Source organism: Antennarius striatus, chromosome 23 (assembly GCF_040054535.1).
Source record: "Antennarius striatus isolate MH-2024 chromosome 23, ASM4005453v1, whole genome shotgun sequence".
NCBI classification, from domain to species: Eukaryota; Metazoa; Chordata; class Actinopteri; order Lophiiformes; family Antennariidae; genus Antennarius; species Antennarius striatus.
The window spans coordinates 4,648,411-4,662,361 of NC_090798.1; the positions used below are offsets into that span (position 1 = coordinate 4,648,411).

General features: G+C 42.9%; 1 protein-coding gene across 1 annotated transcript in view; it reads right to left on the reverse strand.

Annotated features, from left to right (window-relative positions):
• The window catches only part of trpc5a (transient receptor potential cation channel, subfamily C, member 5a), an 81,103-nt gene extending 68,149 nt beyond the window's left edge, over window positions 1–12,954 (reverse strand). Inside the window, exon 1 of the mRNA XM_068308593.1 lies at window positions 12,765–12,954. The gene's annotated coding sequence lies outside the window, so the exon portion shown is untranslated. The remainder of the gene's footprint in view (window positions 1–12,764) is intronic.
• Between the last annotated feature and the right edge of the window lie 997 nt (window positions 12,955–13,951).

A 13,951-nucleotide genomic window follows, 5' to 3' on the forward strand; every position in this document is an offset into this window, starting at 1 on the left:
ACGACAGTATGGATCCAGGAGGCAAATTGAACAATCAAATTATGGTAATAATCTCTTTTGATTGGCTTGGCATTAAATTACATTTCTCCAAGCCATTCAGAGGCAGAGAAGAGAAGGTCATGACTTCACCACAGTGGAATTAGAATTTAATTTTACAAAATATTTCAAATTTCATAATTTTATTTTCCAACCAATTGAAAGCATAATTTGGTGAAACTTATTGAAACAGGAGTGAAGCACAAATGACGGAAACATCTTGTGTTGTGCAGAATTACTGCTCAGTGTTTCCCATTTGTGTTTTATTGTGCAGGTGTCCCATCCTGCTTCTCCTGAATTGTAAAATACTGTTTCTGCCAATGTCAGGGGAAATTCTTAGATTGTTTTATTCTAACGCTGTCGTAAACATTGAGTGATCCCACGCTACATATTTGTTGGTGGAAGGAGCCATTAACTGTCAGTATGGACCTGGAAAAACAGATAAACTCCCATTCTTGGGGGGGATGGGTCGGTCGAGATGAACACATGTGATGGAATTGTTCAGCCTCAGAGGAGCTCTGCATGCACATCACATGAAATGATCAATACAAGCTAGTTTCATTGATTCTATATTAAAGAGACAAAGATCCGAAGCATGATTGTCCTGAAAACACAACTGTCTTCATCCAAAGATAATCAACTTACAATGTCAGACAGATACATTCAATATCAAAGTATTTATAACTATCGCCCTAACGGACGAGGTAATACATTAAAGATAACTAGACAAACCTCTGCAAAAGCAGCCAGGAAACAACCCTGATCACATCCACAGGATTGCTGTTTGGATTGTTTTCTCCAAGACAAAATATGTCTCGAAAATATAACCATCTCTTTACTAGCAGTCCCGCTAATGGATAATCAAAAATAAAACCTCTCCTTCATTCAAACATTGGCCATAGAAAGCTGGTACTGAGTTTGGACCCACATTAGAATACATTGATGACCGATCACAGTCCAGAGGTGACCGGTTCCGGTCCAGTCCTGCTTTCTAGAGACAGCCCTGATCTGTTAAGCTAATTATAAAACGCTGTTAATGTACTGTAAAATGAGCTGCACAAAAATTATAGGAGTACTTTGTAACGCTGGGTCCAAAAATGAACCTTTTTTGTTGCTTATCTGCAGAAAACCATGTTGCTGCAATGTCGTTGGCTGCAAGACATAAAAAAGACTTGAAGACAGACGAGACGACAAAAGAAGAAAAACACAACCAGGGAATTAAATGTAAAAAGGACCGATGAGGTCAACATAATACAGAAAGAAGTGGACTCTAATAACTCATATCGATTATTTGAAGGTCACACTGACAAATAAAATGGAAGCGAAGCATGACATCACCAAAAACCGTCCAGTCACTTCTTTCCATTACAGCACAGTGCAGTCATCACAGTGATGGCACAGAACCAATCTGTCAAAACACTCCTCACGTCTCTGTGGGAGGGATTGTATTATGGAGAAATCTCATCTTCAGGGAGATGAGAAATGTATATTTGTAGTGTCGGTGGTTCGAATCTTACAATAGGACAAGATGAATGAGTGACATCTGTCGAGCCGCTCGTCGGAGTGCTGCTAGAATACGAAACAGGGCGGAGGTGGAGGGGTTTAGACTGAACCAGATGGATTAAGACTCCAACTGAACGCCTCCTTCTCCTTAAGCTGTCACGTTATTCTCCTTTGGTTTGCCATCACCGCCGCTGACTGATTTCCGTTGTTTAAATGGGGGTCTGTAAATGGAAAGGATTTTGAATGTTCCCGTGAAAAATCCCCCAGTGGGCCTGACGACTACAAGCACAAGTTATTGCTGCACTCTCTGCGTTATCGATCTGCTTCTTGTGAAATGTTGCATTGGAGATATGCTGCTGTATTTTAATGAGAGTCATCGTTCACTTTGGTTCATTATAGCAAGGAGCTGTAATAGGAGCTGCAGCTGCCTTGCTCAAGGGCGTATTGCACTCACAGAGATATTTATCGATGGAAATGGCCACATGTTGTTATGCATGCATCGTGTCTTAGTAATAGCATCAGAACATTAATAAAACGCATCTGTTTTAGGTCTTAGCGGCTAAAGGAAGTTCAGCCTCTATAAATGAAGCACATCGTACACACATGTTAACACAATAAATGTGTTTGTCGATTTACATCACATTTTGGAAATATTTCTGAAAAAAATATAGAAAATTTCTGAGCAATGCGGAAAAAAAAAATGTACAGATAATTTAATGAAGCCTGAACTATTCTTTTAAATTGTGATCTATAAGACGTGTGTAGATATTCAGCGGCAGAAGGCATCTTACTTCTCAAATAATAAAAAGAGATGATTACTGTGCTTGAAAACGACTTAATCTGCAACAAAAAACACTTTCAGCTCGGAAATACTTTTGTAAAGTGAAACGAGTGAAAGCCATCTGATCTGACATCTGCCATCTATCACATGAGTAACTTTTCCTTAATGTAATCGATCAGTCGGTCGAGGGTTTAGAAGATGACAGCTGTTGTTATACAGTGTTAGATGATGAATGTTTAACGTCAGAAAAACAAGAAACTTTCCGGAACACTTTTATTTTATAAACAAAATACAATTTATTATATATACACAAGCACACACACACACACACACACACACACACACACACACACACACACACACACACACACACACACACACACACACACACACACACACACACACACACACACACACACACACACACACACACACATAGTATACATAATGAAGATGACGATCATCCATCTAACAGTGAGATGATGTCAACCACTCTCTCTCTCTCTCTCTCTCTCTCTCTCTCTTCTCTCTCTCTCTCTCTCTCTCTCTCTCTCTCTCTCTCTCTCTCTCTCTCTCTCTCTCTCATCCCCCTTGGCTCCATTCTTTCCTTTTAATTTTCAACCTGCCAACATTTTGAAACAAGTCACCTCGTTCTCATTCCACCATCTCACCTAAATCTCTTCCTATTTCACTGCCCTCCTCTCCTCTCTTGCCGAACTCGCCTCTCTTGCCACAGCTTAAATCTCCCTGCTTGGATTTATCCATTCATTTTGAGGACACATCTTTTCCCTCCATTGCAGCTCCTCTCTGGAGTGAATGAGTCTGAAACTACCAAGGGATGCACCAGTCTCCCCCATTCTCAAGTTAAATCCCTCAAATTGCAGAAATTCCAAATCTGTTTGGAGTGAGCTGGGATTATCTGAAACTGTTTTCCTCCCCCCTTTCATATAATGGATGGATATGATGGAGTTTTCATGAATGTAAAACACTAACTGCTGAATTTTAAATATTATTTTCTGATCAATTCAGAATTTAAAAGTTTATGATGATATTAGAAGAGCCAATAGAATCGCCGTCTGCCTCCTTGTAGGTGGATTTTCCATTTCTGTGCATATTGAATGCCAATTTGACATATAAGATCGGTAATATGAGGTCATTTTATGTGATGAATTCTAATTTACTCTATCTATGAGTAACACACCCTCACAATGCCAGTTTATTCCAGCCCTATTTTCAAGGTCTAATGAAAGTTTTGGTGGAGGCCGTTCTGCTGATGGACCCTCCAGTGTTCCATTTGTCTTCCTCCCTCTTTATCTTCCTCTTTAAAATGCCCGACTCACTGCATGAGGCACACACTGTTTGGGTTACACACAGCTAACGGTAGACGAGCAGAACGAACAGGTACGATGCCGCTCTGCAGCACATAAAAATAAAATCAGCCCATTATCTCTGGAAGTAATTGCTGTGTTTTTGTAATTGCTCTGCGCTCATTGTTTGTCAAATCATGGATGACTGCTATTGCCGCACATTAATGCTAAAATAAATTGCTTTCTCTTCACAACACAACACTCATTGTCCTGCTTTCTGGTTTGTCTGTCGAGTAATGGACTGGGGTCGTTTTTCCGCTTAGGCGGGAGTCGTTGCGTCTCGGCTCTGAAGAGGATCACGTGGGAAAATTGTTTCTGACAAACGTTCACAATGCAGAGCGTCTGTTTGAGGACGAACTGCCAGAAGATTCAGGCAATCCTGAACACGTGATATCTTAAACCTTTTCTGCGTTTAACTGAGTAAATATGATGCTGAAATGCTAGTATTAGCATGTTAATTACAGTTTGAGTTCAAGCACTAAGCAGCATCTGGATCTCCTCTCAGTATTTTGCTTATTTGACAGTCATTAGCATCTGCTATGAGGGCTCATTTTGGGGTTTTTTGTTTTAATGTGAATAATTTTTGTTTTGATTCCAAATTATTTCAAAAAATATGAGTGAATGTGTGCTGAAGTGATATCATCTAAAAGAAAATATTGAGAAATGTGGGATTTTGATTCAAATTTAATGAGGCCTAATCGGGTCCAGCAACTTCAATAGAAAGCCGTTCAGTTGTTCAGCGCCTAATCCTGCTGACAAAACAACAAAAGTGAAGTGACCCTTCAACGATCCAGTGACAAAATAAGCTGAAAACATGTCAGAAATGGCTTCAAAACCTAAAAGTATGCAAACTCAGCCCTCCCTCTGTATCAGAAAGTATTGATCGAGGTTAACGGCGGCTGAAGGTCTTCACATCGACCCTGACGAACCCAAATATCGACTACTTTGCACGTGAACGTTTTGCCTCCCTCATTTTCATGGCCGTGTTGCGTTGTCCTCACGTCTGCTGACCGTGTGCAGTCATTTTTGCATGACTTTATATACTGTACTGATGCGTCCTCCCTGCACATGCACGTTTTCCCCCCATTAGTATTCATTCATGCATCTGCCTGTGTGTTCATGCGGTAAACAAAATGCTGCTTTCGGTGATAATCAACGCATCTCAACTCGCTTTGAACAAAGAACAAAGGACTGATTTCTCTTCTGAAGCTTTTGCAAGGTTGTCATGTTAAGCAGCTACATCACTTTGGTTCACTTGAGCGCTGCACACTGTTGACTTTTAATGATTGCAGATGAAAAAAACGACATCCCGTAACTAGAGGAGCGATACCAATCCATACCTCTGCAGGTCTGTAGTTCACTCTTCTATGATGTGCAAATAAGTGTAACCACTATGTGTGTGGATTTAAAATAAAATGTTTGACTTTTTGTAAGTGACCTGACTTCTATAGAGAAACAGGTCATTGAGCTCTCCTGCCACTGAACCATTTATCCCAGGCCTCACTCTGATAAACTTTAAGAAATCTGGTTCTCTTGTAATTCTTCTGACAGACGCAAAAAACCGACATTCGAATCAACAACAACACCAATGTGAACGTTAGAGGTTTTGTTTGCAGAGCGTCCTTGAGCACTGAGGTCCTGACATCCTGAACATCCCAAGAACATTAAACACTCGTGTACCGGAGACCTCTGACGGCCCTGGCGCCATTTTCTTGTTATTCTAATGAAAAACATGTTTTCTAACCTTTTAGATAAAGCAACTTTCTCCCTGCATCTCAGCAGACGATACGGTGACCCGCCGAAATGAGCACAGCCTTCCTCTCTCCTTTACCTCATTTATTTTCCTCACTGACCTCTGAGTTCCTCTCATCCTCTGAACAGTAGAGCTTTTACACTTCTTCTATTACATGGAGTCCAGGCTGATGGGATTGCCACTGTGATTACCACACTTCTCCTCTGTACCCGGCTAAAGAATCAAGGTTAGACAGTTAAATTTGAAATTCATGAGCGACTGCCATCTCCATTCCTCCTCATCCTTTTCGCTGCCTTTGCTTCTTTTTTTTTTAAATTTTATTCTCAATGGTGGAAAGTAAAATAGGAAGAAAGGTACATTAACAGGCTGAAGTTCAAAGTTCCTGCCAATGTGGCAGTAGTCTCAAACCAATGACATGGTAGAAATGTCATGAAACATCAGTTCTTCAGTCTGCTGAGGAAAAACAGATGGCTGAGAATCAGGAGGTAATTATGTCTCTGTCTGTTACATTGCTCATTTTCTGGAAAATAACACATTAAAACTGTCTTTTTTTAGTAACCGTTAGCATAGGTGTCCGCATTGGGAATTGAACCTGCATCCTCAGGCAAAGTGACTTCATAATGTCTATTTCTGGACCAATCAGAGCGGGTTAATTGTTTGTCGGGTCACCACCGTACCAACATAACAAACTGAAAAATGTTCAAGTGCATCGATCGCCGTCACACTTTAATAACACTCTCACACAGACAGACTTTGTCACTGTCTTCCTCACCACCCTCCCTTCTATCTCTGTCTCTGTCTTGCCCTCACACACACACACAGACACACACAGACACACACACACACACACACACACACACACACACACACACACACACAGGCACCTGTAATAACATCAAGGGGTGTAATGTCAAACTGTCTGGAGAGTTCTGTCTAGACATGTGATGTGCAGCCTTTGACCTCTGAGGCTTAGTCATCAAGAAAGTGTGTGTGTGTGTGTGTGTGTGTGTGTGTGTGTGTGTGTGTGCGTGCGTGCGTGCGTGCGTGTGTGCGTGTGTGCGTCTGCCTTCCAAGGCTCACGAAACGTAGCACACTTCCGGATGCCATCAGCCAATTGAATGCACGTACGGTATCATGTGACTGCCTATAAAAAATCTGCAATGAGGTGAAGTTGCGTGTGTTGATGAGCAAATGCGCGAGGGATGACTATATTCTAAAGCTCAAGTTCTGATTGTCTTTTCACTTTACTGGCAAATGCATCCACTTTATTGTCACTCTAAGACACGTTTCTGAAATGTGACCGTAAGGTCTAAAGAATCGCCTCCGACATCGTCGGACAGCATCAAAATTAGTTATAATTTTATTATACTGTTATATACTATATTATAGTATAATTATTATACTATAATTATTATACTGCCTGTTGTACTGCCTATGTTGTACTGCCTGTTGTACTACCCATGTTGTACTGCCTGTTGTACTGCCTGTTGACCGTGGGTCTGAAAGGACTGCAATTTCGTCTGTGCTGTTTATTGTACATATATGGTACATTTGACAATAAAGCTGACTTTGACTTGAGTTTTCACTTTGTTCACATAGTAATAAAATGTAACCATTAGCAATCAAATGCAGATTTCAAAGTGGTCCATGTATCCTCAATATAAACCTCAACCTCATAAGTATTACAGAAAATCACATTGTACTTTTTAAACATTTTTTACATTTAATTGTTGAAACGTTCAAATCAGGTAAAGGTGGTACTGATTCATCCGATTCTGACTGCAAGTCACTGATGGATTGTTTCCTGTGACACTACAGCAGACTGTGGCGCCTGAAAAGGATTTGCTTGTCGACTTCAAAAGTGTGACTTCATTTAAAAGGACTGCGTCGTTGCAGAAGTCCCTTAACGGGGATTGAAAACTGCAGCAATATCAACTAAATAATAAAAGCGTCCATAAAAAGGATGTTTGTTCTGAATCAATAACAACTAAAAACCCTACATATTGTTTCTGGGCCTGTGGTGCAGATGCTGTTTCTAGAAGGCTGTCTGCAGCTGACTGCTGGACGCTGCAGTTTGTGTCTTAATCGAAGGGCGGGCCGACCGATCCCTCTGACTGTTCCTCTGCAGAGCTGAGCGCTGTTTCTTTATGATGTAGCAGCTCAGTCTGTCCCGGCTCCGTTCTGTTCCAGGAAAAAGGCCACAACACCAATAAATTGTGCTCATTGGGCAGCAGGAAGGCGTCCCGACGTTCTTCGTGCTTCCTGAAAACAGGTTTAATTAGCTAATGTTTCCAGGTTGACAGACGACTTTGTGGATCACACTGAGCGAATAGGATGGACAGAAGAGAGGAAGAGCAGATTAAACTGGACACATTGGGTCCTTCCTGAAATTTTTAAAAACATATTTCTGAATTCCATGTTTTATTCTATGCTCTATACTGTTTTACAGTCCTTGGCTGGACTTGGTGGTTTTTCTTTTGAAAACATTTCATTCAGTACCCAGCATTGTATTTGGCTTGATGCAGATTACTGCACTATGATACTGAGATGCACCTCACATTATGTTTTAATCATATTTAAATGGAAAACAATCAATGAGTCTACAGTTAAAACTGAACACAACCTAAATAAGAAGGTATTTACAGTGATTAATATTTGTAATAGAATCTTCTTTTCAACACTACAATCTTTGGTGCTGATGTTTTCAGATCAAGACCCTGTGTTTCATGGTATGTCAGCAGAATTACAGAAAAATTATGAAACAGATTTCAATGAAAATTGGTGGGAAGATGGATCTCCAGCCAGAACAAACACCTTTACATTGTCATTACTAACCAAAATCACACTAAAAACCGCCTTTAACAGCCCCATTAATATCTACTGGGGTTTATTCTCACCTGAAACCCCTCCTTCCAATTGGATTCATGGAAATCTTGCTGTCAAGCAACCAGCAAATGGATACAGAGAAAAACACAACCGCATTGTTTGAGATCAAAACAAAAGTTTCAGCTTAAAGTTACGATGAAGAAAAACAACGGAATGAAAACGTCAGATTGTTTCACGTCACAGACACACTGCGTGTGTGTGTGCGTGCGTGCGTGCGTGCGTGCGTGCGTGCGTGTGTGTGTCTGTGTGTGTGCACTCATTAGCAGACACTTCAGAGGGGATCATGTTGATGTTGATGCTGGGAAGGACTGGTGATGATGTCATTCTCTGATTAATGTGACTCCGCTACCTGCTAATAAAGCACGTACAACAGAGGGAGGTGGAGGAGCGACAGTGTTCAGTGATGTAACACACTGATTAATGGAAACCAGTTCCTGCATCATCAAAACAAGAGCAGCGTGTGTGTGTGTGTGTGTGTGTGTGTGTGTGCGTGCGTGCGTGTGTATGTCTTTTATAGTGATGCAGGTTGCAATCATTTGCTATTCAATTACATCCTGAGAGGGTCATTTTCATTATAGTACAGGAAAGGAGAGGAGATACAGAGAGGAGGTGGGAGAAGAGAAAAGATGGGGAAGAAAGGACAGAGAGGAAAGATAGAGGTAGAGGGGAGTAGGAGGTGATATGAGATGAAGCACAGGGAAGGAGATGTGATTAGGAGTTCTGGTGAGTGAAAAAGAGAAGGAGATAAGAGGCGAGGACGCAAGGTGATGAAAGGGGAGAGAGGGGAGGGAAGAAGAGGGTCTGGAAATAAAGAAAGGCAATAAGAGGAGGAGAAGAATGGAGTGATAAAGGATATGAGAGGAAACAAGGAAAAACAGGAAAAACAAGAGAAGACTCAGGAAAGACAGGGGAGAGAAGGAGACAGGAGAAGGAGGGGAGAAGACGAGCTCTGGTGATGTCAAAGAGAAGAGGGCAAGTGAAGAAAAGGAGAGAAGAGGGGAATGAGAAGTGGAAGTGGAGGGAAACTGTAGAAGAGAAAGAGAAAAAGTGAGATAGAGAGGAAAAAAGCAGATTGATAGCAGAAATAGAGAGATGAGAGCGAGGAGAAGGAGTCTGGGGTTGACGAAACACTTGGCGCTGAGTGGAGCCGTGAGATGGGGAGTAAATGAAGAACGATAAAGAAAAGAGGGACGAGAGCTTAGGTAAACATGGAGAAATAAAGCAGGGACGGAGTGAGAGAGGAGAGTATGTAAAAAAGCTCATCACCGAGCAACGAAAATGAAAAGGAACGAAAGATGGAGGGAAAATAAAGAGCAGCTCGTCCGCAGCGGATGAAGAGCCGGTTTCACTCTGCTGCACAAAACAATCACCAGCCAAGCACCTCTCTCTCCCTCTCTCTCTCCCTCTCTCTCTCTCTCTCTCTTGCTATCACTCCATCCATCTGGAAAACAAAAATGAGTGGAGGAGGACGAAAGAGGGAGAGAGAGAGAGAGAGAGAGAGAGAGAGAGAGAGAGAGAGAGAGGCCTCACCCACACAGGTCAGCGTCGAGCAAAAATCACAAAAAGGAGAGAAAAAAAGTGTTTTAAACTTTCTCTCTTTCAGCTTGAATCCAGCGAGTCTTCAGTCAACAACAACAATAAAAACAACAACAATCCCTTTTTGAACAAACGGTAAAATAACAGAGAAAAGTCACATCCGTGATGATGGAGTGATGGAGTCAGACAAACATTTCTGGAGCCTCTCAGTAAACCGACGAGCTCGTCGACACCATTTCAAACAATAGAAGAAGATGGAGACGAGTTTCACCAAAATAAACATCGAAGGATTCATGGGCCTATCGGCGCGGCATAAGGTTCCAGAAGCCCATAGATCCCAACTTATTTTTTTCAAAGCCTCTTGTCAAGCTGAAGTGTTCGCTGAAGCCTTTAAGCTGAACGCTTTGACTCATCTGAAGCTGCAGCTCAAACTGGATCAGCAAGATCTGCTGAAGTTACAGCATCGAGCCACTTTTTTTTTTTTTTTTTAACCGTGCGAGCGCTGGTGCACGCTCACAGGCCCTTCCTTGATGGTGCAAATGCAAAAACTACAGCGGTTCCCTTTTCTTTGCTTCTGGGAACGTTCGTTGAACGTCTGGATGCACCAGGTTCCAGATGCTCCCGCTTCACATCTAAATATTTCAGACCAGCAGCGACGCCGCGGCGAACCGCTGATGGTGTTCGACGAAGCAAGAAGGACGTTCGACTCGAGCCGCAGATGATGAGACATCAGGCGCTCTCCGGGGGCCGACATTTTCCCATCATGAGGAACAAACTGGCGAAGATTAACCACCACTGGAGACCAGTCTTTAAAATGGAATCCGTTGATTCTATAAACATGGGGCCGCACGGCAAAACAGAAAACATGTTGGAATCCCATTAAAGGGTCCAGTTGGTGAGATTAAAATCTAGTGATCAAATAAGTTGATGATCTTGGGTTCTAGAAATGTTAAGGTCACGGCAAAGTCGTCCATCGAAATTAGAGTTGGAGTTTTGATGTCCTTTTGTGGCGCCGTGTTGAATCATTCCGAGGCAGCTAAACTCCCGTCTCCTGTAAAATCTCTTAGCTAAACAAGCCTTCATGTTGGAGCCCAATGTGCATTTACTCTCCTAACGTTATCTGTCTGATCTCTTGTTCCAGTAATCTCATGTCTGGGAAACATAAACGACACTTTCATCCTGTGCTGTGAGCTTTAAAAAAAAAAAGAAAGAAGAAAAGACACACCGAAAAACGTCAAACCAGACTGGAATCCATCTCTGCAGCGGCCGCGGTAACGTTTGGTACGACAGCAACACGGTGAGAAAGAAGGTCGTGGGTCACTAAAGTGTGATCCGTTATGCAACCGATGCCGGCAGGATGAAAGCTTAAAGCTGGAAAACAACAAGTCTTATGGGATGTTTTTGCCGTGTTAAAATACAAAAGTGCATCTGCTGATCCACTTCCCATCTGGTCCTGCGAGTCTCCTCATCAATTGCCAATGCAGTTCTTGTGTTTTGTTGGGGAGGATCAATTTGTCATTACTGACAGATCTATGGGGGGATTTTTCAAGGAAATGCTTGGTGTTTGATGTTAAAATGTCAGGCTATGCTCCACCTGTCAACTTTTTACACATATGTGTCACCAACTCCCAAAAAGGAGACATCTTAGTTTGTATAATTGCAATCAGAAATATTTATTTTTATTCCAGAGTCCCAAAACGTGTGGTTGATCATGAAACTTACAGTATAACCCTGTATTGTTGGATTGGAGGTTTGCTGTTTGTGCTGATGCGCTACATCTCCCTCTCTCTCTCTGTGCGTGTGTGTGTGTGTGTGTGTGTGTGTGCATGTGTGTGCGTGTGTGTGCGCGCGCGTCTTGCGTCAGCAGAAACTTAATGTTTTGGCTGACATTTAAAAGGAGGCTGTACTTTTCCTTCAGGTGGAGAGCGGGGGAAACACTTATGAGGGATGAGGGAGGATTTGATATGCAGGACGAACCCTCTGGACTCGTGAGCGCGCCTCGAGGTGCACGCGCATGCGTGAAACCAAAACAACGCGCTCGCAAACACACATTCTGCAGCTCCAACCATCCATTTGTTCCTTCTTCTCTCTTACGCGCTTCTGTGCGCGCACACACACACACACACACACACAGGAGATATATAAACACATGCGGAGGAGAGCTGCACTTCACAGACGCGCGCACACACACACAAACACACAACCTCCATCTCCTGCGCACCCAAAAAACGCAAGAAGGCGCATTGAAGGGAGAAACAGACACACACACACAAACTCTGCAGAGCCCTCTCAAACACATACACACATACACACAAACCCGTGCGCATTTTCTCTGCACCCCCTCTCATTCCAGCATTACTCAATAAAGTCAGGATACACAAACCACCCACCAGTCACCTTAAACACCTCCAATCCAAAACCCTCTCCCTCGCTCCATTTCTGCCTGCAAGATCTCGACCTGCAGCAAGCTTCAACATTACACCATCACCTTCATCATCATCATCACCATCATCATCATCACACCAAACACCAAAAGCCAAGCCGACAGTGCGTCAACATCCCCAGATCCAGGTGTGAAGCAGCGGGGGCTGTGATGGATCGGGCCATGTGAGGGATGGACGAAACATCTTCAGGTTGATCACATCAGGAGCAAAACAAGCACTTCTTTGAGTTCATCAGCAGCTTCACAAGCCCACAGACACATCACTGACATCTTAATACTGATTATGGTCGACGTTTATTTTTATTTTTTTCCAAAAAGCGGGATGCATCGCTCGGTCACGTTTTTTTAACGTTACGCTGATCAATTAAAGACGCTGACAGGTGTTCCGTTCGCTTCTGTGGGCTCGATTCGGATTCAAAAAGGCACAGGAAGAGAAATGAGTCCATGTTTGTTTCTTACCTTTTCAAGAAAGGCTCCGTCTGATGGGAAAAAGGACAAACAAGCGTTGCTTTTCTCCCCAAGTAGCGATTAGTCCCCTCTCCGTGCGTCTCACGCACGTTACGCGTGGCGGTCTCTCCCACTCTGTTCCGTCTCTGAGCTCTGCGTGTCTCTGTCTCTCCACTTTTCTCGCGGGATTTCCTCCTCCGCCTTCCTCCCTTCTTCTTCTTCTTCTTCTTCTTTTTCTTCTATTCCTCCTCCGTCGACCTCGGGGAAGGATCAGCTCGTCCTCTTCGCTCCACCTGGACTGGAACGGATCGGCTTCTGCTCGTGGTGCTGATGCTGATGCTGCCCCTCCGAGAGGCGCATCCTGATGTGAGGCTACCGGGGGAGGAGGAGAGGAGAGAATCTCTCTCTGTGATGATATCGATCCCGAGAGCTACAGGTGGGGAAGGTTGCGTTTAACCCGAACAGACCGCTGGATTACTGGTGAGGCACCAGTATGAGCGGCTGGCCTCACTGGTTTGGAACCAGCAGGAGTCGCATCTTCTCTCTCTCTTCTCTCCGCATCCCTCTGTTTAATGATTGCTATTGGTGCAAGTCCGTAGGCTTCACACACACACACACACACACACACACACACACACACACACACACACACACACACACACACACACACACACACACACACACACACACACACACACACACACACACACACACACACACACACACAATGTACAGCGTATGTGGGTACATTTTTTTTGTTGCTTGAAATTAGTTTGATGAAAGTCTTACTTTGATTAAAACATTTGAAAAAAAATTATATTTGAAATCACATTTTTATTCTGTATGTATGTCTTTCACTCTTTGCTCACCAGATGCTGGAGAAACTGAGATAAAACTGGACTATTTATGTTCGTAGTCGGGTTTTTCATGATATGTATGAACATTAAATCTATGAGACGCAGAAAGTGAATCTGTGTTAGATAACAAATAACAATATTAAACTAATAGTGATACCTACAGTATGTGAACAATAAACAGAATAAATAAATGTGTGTGCGTGTGTGTTTGTGTGTTAACACGTATAATCCATCATAATGCAGACACCTGGTGCCTCTGATTTTACTGCTGTGGGGTCTGGTCTGTGTGTGTGTGTGGGGGGGGGGGGGGGGGTCTGTTCTTTCAGTGTATGCACGCCGGTA